The following is a 24,189-nucleotide window of genomic DNA, read 5'->3' on the forward strand; positions in this document are numbered from 1 at the left end:
TATCACGCATGCGCAGCAGAAGGTTTCCTCAGGGGCAAGACTGAGGTATGTGATAACCCACCGGGGAGAGAGAGGGCGCTGTTGCTAGCATCCTGCTCAGTGAGGGCACTTAGCTCCTCCCCTTCCAGTTCATTCACGATCAGAAGTTCGGCTTGCCCAGAAGGGGGTCCTTTATGTTAAAGCAACCTGTCGAATGGCACTCCAGTGCAATGACTCTTATTTGTACAGGTAAAGGCTGAATACCTTTTTTATATATTTCACCTAAGAGCTGGCTGTATAAGACATTTCTTTTGTTGAATTTTTGTTCAAATCGATGGGACAACTCAGATGGTGTCCTAACTTTTATTCTTCCATGACCTGTCATTCCTGTACCCAGCCACAGCTCACATTTCATACTCTTTTTCTTTCTTTAATTTTGTGTGAAATATTCCTCCATAAAAAACATAAAAATTAAGATTACAGGCTTGTCCTCCAATGTGATGCCATACCTTCCTGTCAATTTGCTGTTCAATCAGTTCTGCAAATGTGCAGTTAGATAGATAGATAGATAGATAGATAGATAGATAGATAGATAGATAGATAGATAGATAGATAGATAGATAGATAGATACTTTGTGAATTTCCCCTTGGGATTAATATATTCCAGCAGCAGCATACTGATTAAAAACAATATTAAATTAAAGAGTGATAAAAATGCAGGTAAAACAGACAATAACTTTGCATAATGTTAACGTTTACCACCCCAGGTGGAACGGAAGAGTCGAATAGTGCTGAGGAGGTCTCCTCAGTCTGTCAGTGGAGCAGGGCAGTGACAGCAGTCTGTCGCTGAAGCTGCTCCTCTGTCTGGAGATGATCCTGTTCAGTGGATGCAGTGGATTCTCCAGGATTGACAGGAGTCTGCTCAGCACCCGTCGCTCTGCCACGGATGTCAAACTGTCAAGCTCTGTGCCTACAATAGAGCCGGCCTTCCTCACCAGTTTATCCATGCGTGAGGCATCCCTCTTCTTTATGCTGCCTCCCCAGCACACCACCGCGTACAAGAGGGCACTCGTCACAACCGTCAGATAGAACATCTGCAGCATCTTATTGCAGATGTTGAAGGACGCCAGCCTTCTAAGGAAGTATAGTCGGCCCTGTCCTCTCTTCCATAGAGCATCAGTATTGGCAGTCCAGTCCAATTTATCATCCTGAGGTCTGCCCCCTCTGCACACAGTCACCTCTGATGATCACGGGGTCCATGAGGGGCCTGTGCCTCCTAAAATCCACCATTAACAGTTAAAATAGGCAGTGTGACAGTCAAACATGGGTGAGTATCCTTGAAGCCAAAATGATTGCATATTTTTACATTGGGTGTAAACCACCTGGAGCATTATTTTGGGCATTGCCTGCAACATCACCTGAACACAGATTCTGCCCAGTAACAGTACATTTTTTATATTAAAGCTAACACTGTGGCCTGGAAAGGCTGCCTGTATACCTTAGTGATGCCTTTCTATGAGCTTGACTTCTGCAGTAATGTTAGCAGCACGGAATGACACTTGCATACCAGACTCCATTCTGCCTACACTCACAGTTTCAATGAACCTCTTATTTTATAATCATCTGGCAAGGGCAGCCATAATGGTTTGCTAACTAAGCGGAAAACTTTGGGCAAAGGTTGAGCATCTTTATCACCTTCTTTTTGTTTGATTTTCAACCTCGTTTCTTAAAAGCCAATCATGGCTGACAACAGAACTTGTTATTTAATTCTATGGCTTTCGCTCTACCACACCAGGCTATTTTTAGACTGTGCATTTTTCCCTTCCAAGGACATGATCCAAGTGACATTGATGTAAGACACATTAGTAAATCTCAGACATTCACTTTTTCTCTTCCCTGTTTCTCTTCTGTTTTATTCAATCAGTGGAACACACACAGGCATAACTGAGACCCCGTTAGATGGTGAGCTGCTCACTTCTTTGTCACTTTTCTCTCATTGTTAGTTACCAGGAAGAAAGAAGCTGAAAGCAGATGTTTAAGAATGAAGACAAATATTAAGGAAATCCTTAAAGACCATTTGACTAAAGCACAAAAATGGTGCTTGAGCAGTGATATTTCCCTCTGGGAACAAATAAAGTTCTATCTATCTATTTATCTATAATTGGTTTCTAGCTAATCAGTTTAGAAGGAATGAAAACCTGCAGCCACTGTCTTCCCCCAGGACTGAGCATTAAGATGTTTGATGGCCATCCCTGAAATGTGTGAGTAAAAAGAAATGAAGAGGAAAAGCAAATGCCACTCAGAAACTGAACTAGGATTCTTGGTGTTTTGTGGTGGAGAGCTAATCATTGCACTACTACATTGTATATGGTTACAAACAAGTAACTTTAATAAATGCACTTTATTACATTTGCAGTGCAATGTAATTGATATAGGCTTGATGTAAGGAGAATATAATGAATGACACCGTAGAGATACCGTATATTCATCCAGCCATCCACTGTGAAAGTTGTGAGTGGGAAACAGCAGCCTATCAAACACAAACAAATGTGTATGTGTATGTTTATTGTATTTTAACACATATTAACATAAAATAACATTTTTGCCTATTACAATTTATGGTCATAGTGTGGCAGAACATATCCTGGCAGCATCAGGTTCAAGATCCTAAACCAAACCATATAGTGCCACTCATGCCCATACTCACCCTGAGACTCACACAGGGCAAACCGACAGTCTTATACTGTGTATCTTTACAAGCAAGTGGGCAATGGAGGGTGTAGATACATGCAGGACATGGGCATGAAACCTGGGTTTAACACAATTTCTGTTTGCCGTAGAAGTGAGGAGAACTCACCAGAAGACTACTGACGTTCCTTCCTATCTCGACCCGTCAGCTCAATTTCTTCCACTTCCTCCACTTTCATCACCATAAGGAAATACACCATCATTATGGACCAGACTACTGACCAGAAAGGTTCTCTCACTGGAAAGAAGTTGTAAGAACAAGCTACAAGAAGTCTGTATGTATGTATCTAGAGATTGGTTCACTGATTTCAGCACGGGGGTAACTCTTTACCTGTTCTGTTCTCTTTATTTTGAGAATCTTTAGGAATGTTTAAAGGGAAACTTAGTTACCCAAAGAAACTTCACACAGATATGGGGAGATGTGCCATGCAGACTTTGTCTAGGCACTGCTTTTAAATCCTGGGTGCTAGATTGGTTATACAGAAGATCCAAAAACTGCACCGCTGTGTCCCCTACTATATTGTATAGTATGTTATTATTTTTATTATAATATAATTATTATTATTATGTTATCCTTCCACTTTTTAGTCTGCTTAGTACAAGTCAGTCTTCTGGAGGTCACAAGGCAGAGGGGGCACTAATCTCTCACAGTACACTCTTATGCACCTGCCGAAACTGGGACAATTTAAAGTTGACATTGAGCTAAACCGTTACATTTTGGGATGTAGAAGGAAAACTGAAGACCCCAAAGAAAAAGCCAAATTTGATATGAGAAGAATGTGCAAATTCTGCACAAGCATTTTGTGAGTCAAGATTCATACCTAGGCCTCTGGTGCTATACGACCACCGTGCTACATATGTTTACGTACGATATATGGCATTTAGATCAGTGTTCAAATGGGTTTATTAAAACTGTGGTTTGCATTACAGTAACATTATAGTTGCAGTAAAATTAGAAACAGTTTCACATGAAACAATATATACAGTATATTTTATTTTATTAAACTATATCTGTTGCACGGTAGAGGAAACCTGCCAATCCCAAGATAGCTGAGCCATATCCCGGGTAGATTTTACGCGCTCGGTTATTTTAGAATGGATCTTTGACTTCTCCTTAGGCTGTCTTTGCCCTTATAACAACTACAATTATACACTACCTACAGTAACTTGTATTTTCTACATTTACTTTGCTTTAAAGAGAGACATTCTATAAAGTCAGGTTTAATTCCTTGTAAATAGTGCAATGTCTTTGATTCTTTGCTTAAGCCCTTTGTGGCCATGTTTATTATATATGAACAGACTCATTAATGTTATGTGTACAGAAAAGACACTATATAATATACAGTACAGAGACAGACACATATGCAGTAGTAAGGAGTGAATAGTTGAGCAGTTTCCACATCGTGGCTGCAGAAGGTGAAAAGAAAATTATAGAGGGCCAGGCTGTATATTATGGCCCAATAAAAATGTTGTTGGCACAAGAAAGTGGCTCCAGTTATGGCTGTTGTACAGTGCTTGCCACACTAAGCAGGATAGTCCTAATGTAACGAATGCATAATGTAGCAGATTCTTAACCTGGTTTGGCATTATGAACAAAATGATGTGGTAATATTTTATACTTACTGTAATAGTTTAACTGAAGAAAGTAATATAAAGGAAATGGTTCAGGAAAATGAACAGCAAAACAGCCCATCAATGCTTTCAATTTTCTAAAAACTGCATTCGCTTCTTTTAAAACAGAACATTTTACTTATTTAGCAGCTTTGCCATGCTCAGAACACTAAAATTATATGACTTAAATTCATATTGTGCAGAGTACCATTTTGCAGAATTTGCTTGTTCTCCCTGTGTTTGTGTAACTTTACACTGAAGACTCAGGTTTCCTCTTGCAATCCAAAGAGAGCTGAACCATACTGTACTACTCGGAAAAATGTCTTTTAAATAATTCCTCTCATGGCAATATTTTAATCGAGAATATTCTTAAATTGAGATGGGACAGTAGTTACGTGGATAACGCTGCTATGTCCCAGCCTGAATCCTGCACAAAGTCATCATCTGTGAGGAGTTTAAATATTCTCCCTGTGTCCCCATTGGTTTTTCTCTGAGTACTTTTCACCCCTCCATTCTAAACTGGTCTGTGTGAGCAGGCCCTGCCCTGGATGGGCACCTTGTCTATGGCAGGCTTCTGTCTTGTGCTCAGTACTCTGGGGAGAAACTCTCGACCCCGCAAGTCTGAGCATAGTCAGGTTTGAGGATGTTCGGTAATGTTATTGTTAAATTGCATTTAACATAATATAGGCGCCCTGCCCGGGTTTTGTTTCTGCCTTGCGCCCTGTGTTGGCTGGGATTGGCTCCAGCAGACCCCCGTGACCCTGTGTTAGGATAAACCGGGTTGTATAATGGAAGGATGGATAATATGACACAGAGTGGCTTGCAGCCTTCTAATTTTAATTAATGAAATTATTTTTTCTCTTCCTGTTATGAATAAAGCTATCCATACTTCAAATAGCTGGAGTACCTTATAGGCCTAATATACTGCAGCATAAACCTTCATGCAGGAATCTTTCACTTGAGTTAAAAAACACTTTTACAGCTCATCCTAGGAAAGGAAAGAAAAATAGCCTTGGCTTACCTCAACAATCTCCGTGTGTGATTTATGATAACTGCACTAACTGGTTAAGTGTGAAAGACCAGAGCCTCACAGGTGACTAAAGCACTTTGAGCTACTGTTTGTATGAAAATGTGCTATATAAATAAATGTTGTTGTTGTGACTAGTGATGTTTAAGGTTTAAAATATCTTCCCAGTTTAGGTGTATTGATACTTGAATGGTACTCTGCTTGTGCTGCATCAAAACAGCGCACTTCAGAGCATCTTAAAAATGACACTGACTGCACATCATTCTGACTTTCAGGAGGAGAAGTGTGCAGCTACAGGTAGTCTGTCTTTCAACTGCCAAGATTGTTTCCCTGAAGATAAAGTTAGCTCATCTCATTCTCAGAAACAGCTATTCCTAATGAGAGTCACAGTTATACTATCCAGCCATCCATCCATTTTATTGACATGTTTTATTTTAAGCAGGATTGCAGGGGACCTGGAGCCAGCAAGAATTGGGCATAAGGCAGGGACAATCCCTGAAAAGGGTGCACGTCTATCGCAGGGTGAAAACACAGAAACACATCAGGGCCAAATGCAACATTACTAATCTACCTAACCTGTATGTCTTTGGACTGTGGCAGGAAAATGGAGCACATGGAGGAAACCCACCTGGATATGGAGAGCACATGCAAACTCTATGCAAGGAGGACCAGGGATTTTATATTATATTATATTATATTATATTATATTATATTATATTATATTATATTATATTATATTATATTATAAACATTCTCAACCTAGCTTAACAAAGTGCCAGGCTATCACAGTGCCCACTTATATACACAATATCACGCACATGCATTATGGGAGTTTCGGGGAGGCTCTGCTTTTGCTGTAAACTGGGACACAGCTTTGGATGAGGCACAATTACTAACTTCTCTTACTCTTCCAGCCCTAGAATGGAGTAGGAGCCCTCCAAAGAGCAGTGACGTCACTGCCAATCCGCCCCAGGTGCCCTGCTTCTGTCCACCACATGATATAAGAAATGTCATGACCAGAAGTGGGTGTTCATTCATTAGACTGCATCTTCTGGAGCAAGACTTCCCACAGAAACATTTCAACCCAGATCACTGAAACAATCACAGAATGGTTTCATTTGTATTTTTTTTTTTCTTTTCAATTTTGTCTTTGAGTACACAGCATTGTTGGTATTTAACAGGGATCTCTGTGGAATCTCAAGACTTCTTTTTGCACTGTTTTGTTCTTTTTCATAACACTTACTCTCACTTAGGGCCAAACCAAGTTTTAAATGTTAGTCTAATATGCACATTTTTAGGGATGTGTGAAAAAAAACTGCAGAGTTAAATTCTGTGGATTAAGAATGCTAGCCAGGAAATCTTTTATTGTCTGAGCGTCCTATAGCAGCTGGCATTCAAGGTGGATTTAATCAGTGATCCCTGGTAAACCCATCATGTGAAGAGAGGAGATTTAAAAGAACAAATACACGGAAGATGCATACCATTGCTCAGGCATTATTTTATAAACTCTATACTGCCTTTACAGTGCTTACTCAATATCTAACTTAGCTCTGTAGACATTAAGTGCATTGTGTTTTTTTTCTCTACTGTAAATATCATTTTGCTTTTAATTTTCTTTAACAGTACTTTGGGAAAGTACACATGCAAGATGCCAGTCTTGCTGTATTTTCACTGCATTTCCAATCTCATGTACAGATATTTAATGTATTTATACATCTGCTATTGCTTTTGAAGTTTATTTAATGTTATTGACAGCTATTTCTTATGAAAAGTACTTTAGCTATAGAAAGGCATACGGCAAACTGTACATTAGAATTGCTAAGATGCTATAAAAGGTGACAATAATTGAGCTATTTTAAACTTAAAAGAGAATGAATGAATATGGAGGTGTGATGTATGTATGTATATATATATATATATATATATATATACATATATTCATAGCATTCGTAGTCTGAGTCTTGATCTGATTGTATGGTTGGTTACCTACCAGGTAACGCATGTGGTTGGTCTGCCAGTCGGGAAACATCCGCCACGCCCTCTCAGTTACAAGAAGCAGATCATAGAATGTTACATAGTTTACTGTCAAATAATACAAAGAGTATGCGACACGTGTTTCGTAATTACTCCGATCTCCAGGCTGTCAAATAAATGAACCGCACTCCGTGGCGCAGCCTAAAGGGGCTTCACCGCTGACGTCCGAGGTTCGATCCCCACGAGGGATACAGTGGAGTGTGTATGCCTGACGAGCCGAAATAAGGGCGAAACACGTGTCGCGTACTCTTTGTCATTATTTGACAGTAAACTATGCAACATATATATATATATATATATATATATATATATATATATATATATATATATATATATATATATATATATATATATATATATATTTAATGAGAGAGAGAGAATCATCGATTTAGGGAACACACCATTTGCAGATAAGACTGGTGAGGCACAAACTGGGTCACCCCTTTAGATCTTTTGCCAAGTCCAAACAACTGAAGAAGGCACCCACTGGTGCATAGAATAATAATTAAAAAAAAAGACTTTGTAGGGCAGTCAGTACTCAGGTGGGAGCCCTGTTCTTTGGTCTGCTCTCTACAGAATGAGATGACCTATGCCAGTAGCACATTAGCTTTGGTGGTGTTTACCAGAAGAGCCAGATTCAGTTGCCCTCAGTGGGTGGTTATCAAATCAAAAAAGATGATACCATCGGCAAAAGCACCCCCTCTTGCCCTGGAGTGGTGGTGTTTACCAGATGGTAAATCACAGGCGCACATGTGTGATATCCATCCATCCATCCATTATCCAACCCGCTATATCCTAACTACAGGGTCACAGGGTCTGCCAGAGCCAATCCCAGCCAACACAGGGCACAAGGCAGGAAAAAAAACCCTGGGCAGGGCGCTAGCCCACTGCAGGGCGCGCGCAAACACACACACACACCAAGCACTCAGTAGGGACAATTTAGAATTGCCAATGCACCTAACCTGGATGTCTTTGGATTGTGGGAGGAAACCCACGCAGACATGGGGAGAACATGCAAACTCCATGCAGGGAGGACCCGGTAAGCGAACCCAGCTCTCCTAACTACGAGGTAGCAGCGCTACCCACTGCACCACCGTGCCACCCCAGGTGTAACTTATTATGATAAATTATTATATGTTACCATTATAATATAGAATAGTGATGCATAAATATTTTCAGTCAATACAAGATGTCAACTGATGAGAGGGAAACAAAATTGTAGTCTACACAGATACCATGAAAAAAAAAAACCTCTCAAGTCTTGGTGGAAGAAGGTAAATTTAACAGTGCTGCTTTGCAGGATGGAGTCCTTGATTTACATCTAGTAAGATAAAGATCTAAGGCTTGCTGAAAGTTGTCCCAACATCACATTCAGACATGTTTTCAAAGTCATAAGCACATTTACTTTATAACTACAACAACATTATGTCTCCCATTGATCTATCTATCTATCTATCTATCTATCTATCTATCTATCTATCTATCTATCTATCTATCTATCTATCTATCTATCTATCTATCTATCTATCTATCTATCTATCTATCATATAGTGCCTTTTCTGTTCATTCATAGTGTCTATTATATCATTCTTTTTCTTCTTTCTATGTACCTAGTTGTGACCATTCTATCTATGTATGGCATCTATTTCAGAAATAATATGCTGTCTTGCAAGTAAAACTTGGGTCTTCATTCCAACATTTCTAGACTATATTTATATAATTCTTCATTGAAATGTTAAGCCATGGAAATGAAACAGGTGTGAATGGTCCACTATGCAAAATGCATCCGACTCAGTAGTTTGTACACAATTATGTTGACTTTATATGGGACAAAAAGCCTCCTGGCTTCTGTTTTGAATGTGCCTGCCCTTAATTTCTTGTAGGTTTAATTGTTTAAAAAATAAAACAGCATTCTCAAGCCCACTTAATCCAGTTAGTGGTCATGGGAATCTTGAGCCTATTTCAGGAGCCCTGGGTGCAAGACACGGACCAAACCTGGATGGGCCTAATTCATGTAAACACCCACACTCACAGGGGGAAATTTTATTATTGCCAGCTAACCTCACCAGCATTTGTTTGGAGAACTAGGAGGAAAACACATGTAGTCATTTTAGAGAATGTAATAACTTAATGTGGACATCGTGTGGTTCACTATATGAAGGAAACATTTCAACTTCATTGCTGAGAATTTCATAGGCCTGAATTAGATTTCTTTTCCTATTCAAGACTTTACACTTAATTATATTTAGTGATGCTTTTAGCTGCTATTTTGTGCACCTGCTCAATTGACACTATGTCTGTTTTACAGCATGGTGACCAGAATTCCACAAAGTACTCAACATGAAGCTCCATCTGCACCATTATAAGGTTTCAACCAAACATTGTTGCAACATTGAGGCTGCTGAGCTCTGATTCATCTGAAAATCTATAAATGTCTCCAATAGAAATGACCCTTGACTTCAAGTTGAACTCATCAGTAACAGCCATACCACCTGAAGGTCAGAACAGGTAATCCACCTGAAGCTAAGCATATCTGGGTCAGTGCAGTACTTGGATGGGCTGCCAACCAGGAAATGCTTGGATTGCTGCTGGAAGAGGTGTTGGTTAGGCCAGCAAGGGGTGCTTACCCTGTGGTCGGTATCCCAGTGCAGTGATAGGGACACCATGTTGAAAAACGGTGCCATCCTCCTGATGAGATGTAAATCTGAGGTCCTGACTCTCTGTGGTCATAAAAGATCCCTGGGCGTCTTTTGAAAAGGTAGGGTGTCCCCCGATACCCTGGCTAAAGTGCTCATCACAGCCTCATCCATTCTGGCCCACTAATAATCCCCTGTCCTTAACTGGCTATATATCTCCCCGACTTTACCACCTAAGAGCTAACGTGTGGTGAGTGTACTGGCACAAAATGGCTGCCTGCCGTTGCATCCTTCAGGTGAATGCTGCCCATTGGTGGTGGGTGAAGTGACTCCCCATTGTCTGTGTAGTTAAAAACATGCTATATAAATGTAATATTTTTATTATTATCACTTTAGTTACCTTCTATGTAATTAGGGTTAAAAACACATACTTTTGTACACATGTGTGAAAACTGTTTTAGATTCACAAAATTTCAAAGAGACAAGCTGGAATTGTGGTCTTAAGGCCAAGTATGGTAGACACAAAGGAGGCTACAAGGTTTCAAAAAGCATCTAAAAGCAATTCTAAAAGGATCAAGTGAGGAAAGAAAGAAAGCAGCTTCGAGCCAACAGCTTAATCTCTTTTATGTCTGGTATAGCATTGGCTTACTTATTATATAACTGAGGGCCGAACTATTCACCATTTTCTATGATACAGTGTAACATTACATTAGCTTGTTTTAACAGTTTCACCATAATATCTTGAGATTTCTGCCTTTGAACCTTTAAACCCCTGAACCACAAGTGGTGTAGGAAATGTTATGCGATTTGATTGCGGATTCAGATACAGTACTGGAGCAACTGTGCGGCCTGTACCCATAAAACCAGAGGCTGCTGCTCATTGCTGTGGCTTTGCTGAGTGCTGCTTGGGTGTTCTGATTTTCCAGGAGAATACTTGGAGCTATGAGGCAAAGTGAGGGCATATCTAATGGGGGCCACACTGGATAAACCACAGCCCCAGCAATGGAGGCTACGGAAATTAAAAAAACAGACCTGTCAACGTTATTTCTCCTGCCCTGTTTCTGCGGGGTATAAAAAATTGGAAATAAAATCAGTATAATAAGATTATGCAAAGCAGCTACGAAAGATTTTTATTTGCAAGAAAGGAGGTTCACGCAAATTTAAAACATTTTAATGGGTTTTGCCAGCAGTTACAGCTGAACAGGTTCTACTGGTTTAGCATTCATGCCTAATACTGTTTTGGATGGGAGTCGGGAGACATTAACTATCTAATCTGGGGTTACTTTTCATTCCCATTCTACAATTTGGATAGTTACTGCTTTGTGCGGCAACCAAATGTCAAGAGAATCAAAGTGCAAAGAAGATTCAGACTTATCTCTAATATTCAGCATGTTTCAGCAGTGTGAATGATTAGCGCACCTTCCAAAAACATCTTGCTGCGGCATCTTTGTTACATCTGACAAATTTCTCTGATGCCCGGCATTCAGTAAAAAAAAAAACATCGGAAAAAAAGGATAACTCTGTGATCCCTGTTGACCTACCGGACGAGGTAACACACCAGTGATTGAATGAGCAGGATATGACAAAACTATCACTGGAAAACCTCTGCAAAGGACTGCTCTGACCCTATTCCTCTTCACAATTATACACAGCAGACATTAGATAGATAGATAGATAGATAGATAGATAGATAGATAGATAGATAGATAGATAGATAGATAGATAGATAGATAGATAGATAGATAGATAGATCTTTCATTAAATATAAGTTGGACATTTTCCACATTCAGAAGTACTCTGATGATACAGCAGTTATGGCGTGGGTAAGGAATGGCCAGGGAAGGGGAATACAGGGATCTGACTGGTGCAATAAAAACTGCACAGTTCTGAACACAATAGAGACCAACGAGATGATTCTGGATTTCTGCAGGTCTAAGCTCGCCATTCAGCCTGTAAACATCCAGGTGAAAGACACAGAGGTGGTGCAGACTTATAGATATCTGGGTGTCCACCCTAATGACTGGACTGGTCTGTGAAGAGCATTTACAGATGTCCTCTACAGGAAGGGGCAGAGCAGGCTCTCTTTCTTCAGATGACTTACATCGTTTAATATATGTAGTGAAATGCTTTCTATCCGACAGTTGTTGCCAGTGTCCTCTTTTTTTGCTGCTGTTTGTTGGGGAGGCAGTATGATTGATAAGAACACTAAGAGACTGGACAACCTGGTGAAGAAGGCTGGATCAGTGCTGGGGAAGACAGTGGACTCATTGGGAATTGTGGTGGAAAGTTGTATGGGGAAGATGGTACCAGTCATTCTTGATAACAGTAGTCACCCTCTCCATAACATTTTGCTGGGTCAGAGAAGTAAACCTAGTCATTGTCTTCCCTCATTGCGCTGCAGAACAGAACACTTTAGAAGATCATTTGTCCCTACTGCCGTGAGTTTTTATAATGCTGTTGTCAATACAAGTGATTCATGAGCTGTTCACTATTCTACCTTCCAATACTGTAACAATTGACCATTCTTTTTACTATTTTTATTTTACTAATTATGTACATTTTTTCTTATCTCCCTATTATATTAAAACGTTTTCTGTCATTTCCACGTTACTCAGCCTTGACCACTCCCCTCCACACTACTCACCCTATCATTACTCTCTCCATACCACCATTTGACACTCTCCGTGCTGCTAACTTGTCCTTCAATGGTAGTTAGTTATATTGGCAAGGCAAAAAAGCAAATTATCTATTCAAGAATGTTGAGTTTTAGGTTGCAATAGAAAAAGATTGGCAAGAGCAGATAAAGAATGTTGAAAAAAAGAAGAACAAAAAAGAACTGCAGATAATAAAAATAAAGAACAAACAGAATCATCCAATAAATGGAAAACAGAAAAATATCCCAAACAATATCCATCCATTAATTATATAACCTGCTATATCCTAACTACAGGGTCATGGAGGTCCGCTGGAGCCAATCCCAGCCCACAAGGCAGGAAACAAACCCTGGGCAAGGCGCACACACACTAGAGACAACTTAGAATCGCCAATGCACCTAACCTGCATGTCTTTGGACTTTGGGAGGAAACCCACGTAGACATGGAGAGAACATGCAAACTCCACGCAGGGAGGACCCGGGAAGCGAACCCAGGTCTCCTAACTGCAAGGCAGCAGCGCTACCCACTGCACCACCATGCCACCCTCCCAAACAATATGTCAAACAGAAATTTGAAAAAACATCGTTTATAGAATGTAAGTTAAAGGATAAAGTAATGCATAATATTGTAACAGTCTGGAAAAGAAATTACCACGGAGGCAGTGTGTCCTAAAAAGCCATGCAAATTGGGTTGTTCAGAGTGCTGTGGAGAGGGGCAGGCAGAGGAGCCACATCTGCCACTTTTAAATAAAGCAGCCCCTGGGATGCTGGTGGTGGGAAATTGTAAAGTTCTGTTTTTTTTTTATTTTTAAATGGTGGGGTGTAAAAAACGAGTTGCAGAGATGGTTGACACGTGATTGTTCTTCATCTGTTTTTTTTTTGGCATCGTATTTTTTCTGTGTTTGCATTGTCCAGTTAAGGTGGCAGAGCAATAAAACATTTGTTTTGAACTGCTACAACCACTTGGCTGTGTGGAAAGGAACGTTACAATATTGTTTTTTTTTCCGAGGCATTAATGTAAGTTATTTTTTATTTACTTATTATTACGTTTTACTTTTTAATTTCTACTTTTACTTTTTACTATGATTTATTATTCTCTGGTATTTAAAATAGACAGTTGTAGTGAAATAATGAAATAACTTTTCTCTCTATAATAACTAAGGACCAAACCGTCTTCGTTCCGCATACGCTTTCTCTTCTATATACCATCTCTTTAAAAGGGTAGGCCAAAATAAGTACCACACTTCTCAAGTTCATTCTGAGAGGTAGATGCAGCCGAGTGGGTTGGTCTGGGGGTCCTATAATAGGCGATCCCTTATAGTTTTCAGTCAGCAACATGCCATGGTTCTGCGCGCACCGTGCTGTCACTGTTGAAGCGTTCTTCAAGAACAACGAATCCACAATCACTACACAAACGCACTTCAGCATTCCTCCTAACGGTGATATCCCAAATCGGAATGCAGCGACGAGGCACATTTCCATTTGAATGGTTGCATAAATATGCGAAACTTCCGCTATTGAGCTGAAATCGACACTCGTCGGTTGTGAGCGTGTTACAGTTTGGTGCACCTTTGCAGAATTTGGCACTGAGGAAGAGGGAGCAACGGTCACCGCCACTTCAGAATGTTACATTGAAATGCCAGAGAAGTTTTTGTGGCTATCTCGAGTCGAAGGTGTACACATACCGACCTCAAAACCTTGAAGCCCTCATGAATGCTATTCGCCACGAAATCGCTGCTATTCCCATTGAAAATGGCCAAACGAGTCACGCGAGAGTTCAAAAATCGTCTCGAAGATTGTATTGCTAATGATGGGCACCACCTTGAAGACATCATTTTTAAAACACAGTGAAAAAAATCTGTTTTGTATGCCCTTTCTTGTGTTGTGATGAAATGTATTTTATCATGTAGAATTTTTGTAGAATAAACGTTTGAAATGTGGTACTTCTTTTTGGCTCATCCTGTACAATCGCTTTCTCAAATGGAGGAGCACCCCACTGCCCTTCCAGCGGCTCGCTGGGTGCCCACCCCCGGGGAATGGAGAGCGTAGCGAACAGGGGGTGGAGCCTTCTAGTTAAATTTCCCTGAGGGTTTGAATATCTATCTATCTATCTATCTATCTATCTATCTATCTATCTATCTATCTATCTATCTATCTATCTATCTATCTATCTATCTATCTACAGGTGAAATTCTGCATACTGTACATACACCCAATGAGGAAGTATTAAGAGCACCGGGACTCCTGCTTATTCTTGGAAATAGCTAATCAGCCAATCAAGTGGCGGCAACAAAATGCATAAACTCCTGCAGATACAAATCAGGAATTTGAGTGAATGTTCACATTGTACGTCAAAATGGGGAAAAAATGTGTGATTCACCATGTCAAATTGGTTTTGTGAACATGACAATGACTTCTGTGTTCTTCAGTGCTCTTCTGAGTGACCAAATCTGAATCCAGGTGAAAACACTGCATGAATGTGCAGCTGACAAATGTGCAGAAACTGCATGATATAATCATATCAACTTGAACAAGAATCTCTGGATTGTTTCCAACATCTTGTAAAACCCATGCCATGAAGAACTGAGGCTGCTTTGAGAGCAAATGGACACCCTGCCCTGTATTAGTCCAGTAGAATTTGCCATGTGAGTATGAAGCTCATACATTGTGAGGTATGAATGTTTATATGAAGAGTGGCTAATGTAACACTGGATACGTTACTGGCAAACAGTAAAGCAACACCTGAACTCTGTATATACAGTAAGAAATGCATACTTCATCATAAGTTGAGGTGAAAATAGGATTTTGCAACTGAATGCAAAACCAATTGACCTCAAGGAACTCTACTGCATCACTGGGTCCATGGAAAAGCTACTACACTACTTAACAAGACTATACACAGGACTGTGCCTATAAAAAGTATTCACCTCTTGGATGTTTTCACGTTTTATTGTTATGCAATTCATTGTTATAAAAAATGAATTGAATGTGTCTTTTTTTGACATTGATTAACAGTTAAAGACGCTTTAATGTCAAAGTCAAAATTAAGCCTTTCAAGCCAGTATTTAGTAGATGGCAGCCATTGCAGTCTACAGTCTGCGCCCAGGTTTCTCTCCATCAGCTTTGCTCATCTCCACTCTGCCATTTCCCCTCAATTCTCTTTTGTAAAACTACTGAAGCTCTGTCAGGTTGAATGTAAGTGAAAGGCTTTTGTCAAGTGCAGCCACAAATTCTAAATTAGCTTGAGATCTGGACTCTGACTCGGACACTCCAGGACATTAACATTGTTGATTTTAAGTCATTCCTGTCTAGCTTTAGCTTTATTCATGGGATTGTTGTGCTTCTCACATGGTTTTTGATTGACTGCATCAGGTTTTCTTTCAGGATTTCTATGCATTTTGCTGCGCTCATTTTATCCTCATAACACTTCCAGGGCCTGCTCACTAGATCTCCACCGTTGAGATGGTGTGTTTTTAACAATGTGCAAAGTTCACTCATGGAGTTTAGTCTGGTGGCGAAAAAGCTTCATTTTTACTTCATTCGACCACAGAACCTTTTTCCAGCCTTCTGGTAAACTCTAGTCAAGATGTCGTGTCCGTTTTTTTACATTTACTTTCTCATTGCAGTCTCTCATAAAACTGCAACTGTGAAGCATCCAGACAGCAGATATTGTCTGTACAGTTTCTCCAATCTGAGCCGCTGCAGGTTGTCACTCCTTCAGAGTTCTCAGAGGTTTCTTGGTGGCCTAGTAAGTAAGCAGATTCACAGCTGTGCCAAACTCTTTTAATTTCAGCATGACCGATTTAACTGGACTCAAAAAGATGTTCAGTCACTTGGATATTTTCTTGGCTCCATCCCCCTGACTTGTGCTTTTCAATCACCTTTTCACGGAGATGCAGGAGTGATTTCAAAAACCAACTGGTTATCTCAGTGATGGTGTCACATTAAATGAAGTAAAAACTTAATGTGATCAATTCTTTTTGTTTTTATATTTGAAAAAACAATTAGGTCACTTTTCAGAGATCTGTTTTCCCTTGGACATTAAAGAGTCTTTTGCTGCCGGTTAGTATCAAAAAAGGCAAATTAAATCCACTGTAATTTAGTGTTGTGTAACAATAAAATGTGAAAACTTAAAAGAGGGTGAACTCTTTTTATAGACCCTGTAGATCTTGAGGTTCTTCAATAACAGGTAGAGCCATCCATCCTCTGGCCCACTTGAAGACTTTCCAACACAGCCATTCGGCATCTTAATGAAATGCTCCATACTCCAGTATCACCTTAAAGTCCTCACAGGTAATGCTCGCTTGATCCTTATGGAAACCCTCTGATAAACTCATTCAAGGGGTGATGCTCAAGGTTTTTACCATATAGTGTTGTCTGCAGGACTTCAAATAATTTAGACAAGTTTAATGTTCATGTCATTTTAAAGGGTCCAGCACCATGCACACGGATCTATCCTGTCCTACTGTGTAGTTTGAATTGGAGTGCTTCCAGTAAAAAAGGTTAGAAGGACTGACTCTCGTGGATGATTTGACCATACGTTTGGGACACCATTACTTATGCAATCAATTATTCAGTCAACCAACCCATCGATTTATATCCACCTGTGTCTCTGACTGGTTCCTATGTCTCTGTCATTCCAACAAACAAAACTCTTGACAAACATTTGTAGTAATAAAATGCATTAGATTACTCATTCCAACAGAAGGCACATAACAAACATTAACACTGCCTTTACGAATCCCATACCAAATGGCAGGTAATGGAGACATGAGCACTGCATTTGTCATTCCAACAGATGACACATCACAAGAATTAATACTGCTTTTACAAACTCCATACCAAATGGCATAAAACAAATGTTTGTGCACTACATTGTCATTCCAACAGGTGGTGCATCTCAAACATTAACCCTGCCTTTTCGAATCCCATTCCAAATGGCATATAATGGAGACATATGCACTGCATTTGTCATTCCAATAGATGGTGCATCACAAACATTAATACTGTTTTTACAAATTCGATACCAAATGGCATATAACAGATGTATATGCATTGTATTTGTATTCCAACAAATGCTGCATCTCAAACATTTGTAGTAATGCATTTTATTACTACAAATGTTTGTGATGTGCCATCTGTTGGAATGAACATGTACTGCATTTATTACTACAAATGTTTGTGATATGTGATCTTTTGGAATGACACGTCTACGTTTATTACTTAGATTTCAGCCTATTTTAGGTGGATAAGTAATCATCAATAATCAATAAATATCAATAAATCAATATTTCATGGTATGTCTTCCACCAAGAGAATCTCTAAGATGCAGATGAAAGGTGCAGGTGTGCTGGGGAGGCAGCATAAAGAAGAGGGACGCCTCACACCTGGACAAACTTGTGAGGAAGGCAGGCTCTATTGTAGGCACGGAGCTGAACAGTTTAACATCCGTGGCAGGGCAATGGGCGCTGAGCAGGCTCCTGTCAATCATGGAGAATACACACATCCACTGAACAGGATCAACTCCAGACAGAGGAGCAGCTTCAGCGACAGATTGCTGTCACTGCCCTGCTCTACTGACAGACTGGGGAGATCATACCTCCCCACACTATGTGACTCTTCAATTCCACACGGATGGGTAAATGCTAACATTATTCAAAGTTATTGTCTGTTTTATATATTTTTATTACTCTTTAATTTAATATTGTTTTTTTGTATCAGTATGCTGCTGCTGGATTATGCGAATTTCCCATTGGGATTAATAAAGTATCTATCCATCTATCTATCTATCTATCTATCTATCTATCTATCTATCTATCTATCTATCTATCTATCTATCTATCTATCTAATAGAATTTGAAATATTGAAAAAGTAGACTACCAAATAATGAAGAAACTTGTAGAGGTCATTAATAAATATTGTGTCACTGGGAAGAACTATAGCAGATGAACTTAATGCCATGGAAAACATAAAACATGCCTTATTATATATATATATATATATATATATATATATATGCCTTATATATATATATATATATATATATATATATATATAAAAAATTAAAATAATATAATAATATAATAATAATAAATTAAAATATATTAAAATAATATATATATTATTCTTAAAACATGCCTCTATCTGAAAAATAGACATGAAAAATAAAAACAGAATGCTAAATACAACACATCTAAAAACCTGGAGCTTCTGAAAAGTATGCAGCTTCAATCAAGTGTGCTTTGGAAACGTTCTTATTCATTTCTAAAACATCGAGACCCAGTTCTCCATCATGTACACCGTACCAGCATATATAACCGTACAATGCGATTTACAAGTGCAAGAGTCTTACAAATCAATGGAGATCAGTAATAAAGCTGCCTTCTATAGCAAAATCGGAAAACGCTATTTTTGATTAAATAGTTTCTTAGGTAGTAGAGGGATAGAAAAAAAATCGAAAGGCAAAAGCTTTTTGTAAAAGCCCCGAATAACACGTCGGCCACTCAAGAGAGAGAGAGCACTGGACGGTTGCTTAAAATTTAAAGTGCAGGTGTTAAACACGCAGGCAGAAGTCGGGCGTTCATCGCCTTAAAGGGTGGACACCTGAAAAACGGCAGCGAAAAGGGGCTGCAAAATAACCGAATATTTAACAGTTCGGTCAAAATCATACCAAGTGAGGCCACACTTGTCCTTCCTCTTCATTTACACAGTTTCTGTGCAAGTGCAATGTACAAATGGGCCTCTTTAAACATGCAGACAAGAAGAGCAGGTAACAAAATTAAACTATATGCGTGATCCGTGTAAGAAGTGACGAGACGCGCCAAACACCGCAGATGCTATCGAATTCTGCTGTCCAAAGTTGCATCGGCTGCCGAACAAAACCAAGGCAAACAGGCAAAGGAAATGTGGATGAGAAATGCCATCCCAGACACTGATGCTGACAAGATGCTACAAGAAAACTGATGAATGAACAAAAGGATTGCTCATATGATCATGATTAATGAGTGTGTAGTATAAATTACTTGAAAAGAAAAAATCTAAACGCAGAAGCCAAAAGTTACGAAAGAAAAAAAATACAAAATAGCTACGGAGTGTGCGAACTAAAGTAATAATAATAATAGGAAATATGGGAAGAGAAAAAACAGCAATATTATTGATTCCCACTACATTTTAAAACTTTTCAGACCTCATTTTTTACCATTGATATTGCGTCAAATACTTTAGTTAGTGATAAAATATGCATTTAATCTGGTATATTTTGTGGCTAATTATTCTTCCATCCATTTTCGAACAATCTTAATCCGCATAGTGGCAGAGAGCTACACCCTATTTCTAACAGCCAGAGGAGCACGACCGAAACTAACAGCAGGACAGTTCTGCAATGGCACTTTACTGGCTTGTCTGCTGGGTTCCTCCTAAACCCAGAAATCTTTAAAGTATGCTACACCTAACAGGACACAACAGATCAAGAAAATCTGAACTTAGCCCGTGTGATTGTATGCAGCAAGAATCCTTTTAAAATCAGGGACTCAATAATATTTCACAAATCAGTTATCCTCTATTCACGGTAGTTTAAGGAATCCATACAGATCTAATTGAATAAACGCACTTTCTGGAATCTTCATATGGATGGTTCCTTTGCAAACCAAAAATGGTTCCGCTCTGAAGAACCACTTTGGCACCTTTAACAGTATGCTCAGGGCTCTAACACATGGATGCGCTCACTTAATAATAATAATAATAATAATAATAATAATAATAATACATTTTCTAACCCTGCTTATCGAGAGCAGGGTCGCGGTATAAGCCTCTAACCCAAAAATCAGCCACCACAACGCAGGAACAATCCTGAAAAACAAAAACAGCACAGATACTTTAGAAAAACATTGCGGCTCCATAATACTGCACTCGATTGAACAAACATTGACGGATGGATGGGTGCATGAAAATGATCAGGGAAATAAAGTTACGGAATCTGGCGACTCAGGTCACTGTCATGTTAGTTACCGCTGAAATTTTCACATTTAATGCGCTAGAGTTTATTACATGGCTCAGGTTTGTGCCAAATTAATAATAATAATAATAATAATAATAATAATAATAATAATAATAATAATAATAATAAAAGTTTCAACTGAAATCATCTTTCATGTTCTCCAGTAATGTAGTTGGTCTTGCCAAAGTCAACAATTTGCATTTACTATGCACCATGCACTATATGTACATATTTTCCTTCATCGCAAAGTGAGCATGCAAACTTTTATTATATTATATTATATTATATTATATTATATTATATTATATTAAAGTCCATCCATTTCCTAAATCCGCTTTAATCTGACCAGAGTTGCTGTAATCTGGAGCCTTTCCCAATACTCATAGAACATAAAACAAGAACAACACTTGGACAGCATTAGATTAGATTAGATGTCGTTTGCTACGTGTCTGTTCGCCCTTACCCTTTCTCGATCAATTTCATCACCGTACTGTATCTGCTCTTTCCAACTCATGCCTCCTTTACTCCAGTCGCTGACTTTCCACGTTCTCCAATGTCCCTTACCCCACCGGTAACTTATTCGTGTTGCATGTATGTTAGATTAACAGTCGAATCCAAATTGACTCTTTGTGTGTGAGTGTATATCCTGTGACCGACTGGCATCCCATCTAAAGTCTGTTCCTTCCTTACCCTCGCAGAATAGGTGGCAGTAACCCGCGACCCTGTAATGGAACAAACAGGTTCGGAAAACGAACGGATGACTGTTTCATTGCGTCAGAAACACAAACTGGCTTTTGCTCTTGACACACAGTCAAGAGGACACCGTTCATTAATACACAACTCATTGCTAAATGCGTTTTCTTTTTCGAGCTAACTGCTAAATTAACTTTAATCCTATAGTGATCCAACAGATGCATACCTACAGCACAAATGTATAATCTGCTGCCATTTGCAGGGACTCTCTGTTAACTGTACGCGCTGTAACGCTGTTTATATTAGGCCATTTTAGTGACACACAAAATAAGTAACAAAAATAGACACTATTTTAAAAAATGAAGAAGGCACAATAATAAAAAGTAGCCCCAAATATTTCATCATATATTCGTTTCAAAACTTAACACTAATGCATGCCCTCGATCACACATTATGTGACTCTATAATGAAACTGAAATTTTCAGCAGACATCAACGCGTCGTTGAGATTAAAGCGGATTTGGTGTATGGCTATGAGCAGAAATGATGTGTTATGCTTCATTGGTAATCAAACGTTTTCTTGTTCAACCTATGTAGTAGCCAACTGTCGAAGCCACGAATCACGAACATTATAATATAAAAAGTGTGCCTCGTGGGTCATGAAAACTGCTCGAGTATTTTTGGTGGCGCTAGTCGGGTCTCCAGATAACAGAACGCAACATCAAGCCGTGTCAGAGGCTTTAGACGATCGCTCTTGACAAGCGTGACTCGGGATGCTTTAGCGAGCAAGCATATGGCACCGGGGTGTTCTCGGAGCATGGGCAAGGGAGCGAACAAAACAAAGTACAATGCCAATGCTAGCAGAATGCCATTATTTACGTGCCTCACAGAAGCAGACCTTCTATGCCACAGCTGCAGCCCAACTCCTCAGAGAGAGAAATCCAGAAGTAGTGATTAATAACTACATGCCGTAGGACCGAATAAGACGAATGCGCAATGACAGCCTGAAATATCATTTTGTTTACTTCCGTGGGCCACTTTAACATTCATCTTGCAGTTGTCGCTTTAATGAGACGATTTCCCCTAAGGCATCTTATCTCATTTGGCATGCCCTGTCTGGGCCATTGTTAGGGGGGAAATTAGTGATGTCCGTGCCCGATCGAGCACGTGTGCCTCGGCGGCTGGGCTTTTGATCAGAACAGGTGCTTTTCGTGAAATTGAGGTGAAAGGAGTGTGAACGACAGGAAGGTAGCGAATTAAACTGCGTCTGTCCAGAAGGGAGAGTACGATAAACCAGAGTTGACAGCAGTTTTGGAAAATACAGAATGAAAGCAAGAATTGACTTATATGCTTTTTAGAGCTGACATGTGTTCGATATGCAAATAAACTACGAAAAGATTGGGGGCGTTTTACAACAAATGACACTGTCATAATTTTAAACCCATTTACGAAGCACTATAAGCACACAGAGGGGGTAATGTGTCATGATGCACGGCACATGAAAGACGACGAGCCGTCGTCACTCCAGCACCTGAACGCCTAGTTAGTGACGAGCTGTATAGCGCCGCGCAGATAAGCGACTGCAGGGCAATGTCCGTCGGAGCAGGTGCACTCGAATCGGAAGGAATGAATAAGTAAACACCGTTTCAGGATGACATTTTTCTAAGATGCATATGTGACTTTACACTCTTTCAACTTTAGCGGTAAATTATATCGAAGCGAATTTATCTGTTTCCTAACTTGCTATTTGATAGATAGATAGATAGATAGATAGTGCTTTACCAAAAATCAGAAAAGAATACATATACATTATTACATACTTTATGCATAGAGAGACAACCATATGACTCATGACAGCTTCTCAAACATAAATGAGCGAATTAGTGCTTTCCTTTAATCACCACCTCCACCCCGACAGCTCCAAGCAAAATTAAACATGATCGGGTACCTTAGTTGGAGGTTTTCTGTAGTCCGCTATTCCCACCACATGTCAAGCAAGGTCTCCCATTCATTCGTAAATCCTTTTCCCCCTCCCTCTTCCTTCTCTTTTCTTCGTATCCCTCCTCCAAGCAACACGGGTAGCATTCAAAGCATCTCCCCCTTTTTATTTTATCCTGGTAATAGAAGACTGCCGGCAGCTTGAGCTGAAGTGGCAGCAGGGGCCAAGCTCTTCTTCTTTTTCTTCTTCTTCTTCTTTTTCTCCTTCTTCTTCTTGTTCTGTTTTTCTTCTGCTCGTACCTGGTACTCCACACATGCACCCGCCCGATGGCACATAAACGCACATAGGCAAGAGATGTGTCCTGCAGCTTCTTTTGCAAATACTCCAGTCGCGGTTTTATTTCTTAGCCGGCATTGGTTTTCAGGAAAGGGAGGGAGGGAGGGGGAGAATGACACCAAGCGTGGAGTCACATCTGTGAATGTGTTTGGATGTGAATAAAGTACCCTCTTAGCTAAAGCAGAGCCCACCCCCTTACAGACTGGGGTTTGCTAATGGCCTCTACCACTTAGGTGCAGGCAGGGAGGGAGTTAGCGGGAAAGAGCGCGAGCGCGAGCGCGCCCCCGCCTAGCAGCACGAAGACTGTCTCGTCTAGTCAATGTCTTTTTATTTTGCCCGGGTCCCCACGCCACAGTGGTACACGCCGCCTCTCAGGGAGTGATCCAGTCGGTTGTGGGTCTAATCCAACACTGCTGTTTCTTACAAAAGCAATCTGATTGCCAGTATTAATCTCTCAATAACCCCTTATCCATTGTGAGCAGGAGAGGCTGAGACAAAAGGAGCGTCTCTCTTTCTATCTCTCTTTGCCTCAGTCCT

General features: G+C 39.8%; 1 protein-coding gene across 7 annotated transcripts in view; it reads right to left on the bottom strand.

Annotated features, from left to right (window-relative positions):
- The window catches only part of LOC120535915 (galactosylgalactosylxylosylprotein 3-beta-glucuronosyltransferase 1), a 417,892-nt gene extending 393,996 nt beyond the window's left edge, over positions 1-23,896 (bottom strand). For 5 of the 7 annotated variants that reach the window (XM_039764100.1, XM_039764096.1, XM_039764099.1 and 2 more), the window contains exon 1: positions 23,326-23,895. The gene's annotated coding sequence lies outside the window, so the exon portion shown is untranslated. Of the gene's footprint in view, positions 1-23,325 lie in introns of all 7 variants that reach the window. The other 2 variants (XM_039764102.1, XM_039764105.1) reach the window with 2 other exon arrangements.
- Between the last annotated feature and the right edge of the window lie 293 nt (positions 23,897-24,189).

The sequence above is a fragment of the Polypterus senegalus genome, chromosome 9 (genome assembly GCF_016835505.1).
Source record: "Polypterus senegalus isolate Bchr_013 chromosome 9, ASM1683550v1, whole genome shotgun sequence".
In the NCBI taxonomy this organism is placed as follows: domain Eukaryota; kingdom Metazoa; phylum Chordata; class Cladistia; order Polypteriformes; family Polypteridae; genus Polypterus; species Polypterus senegalus.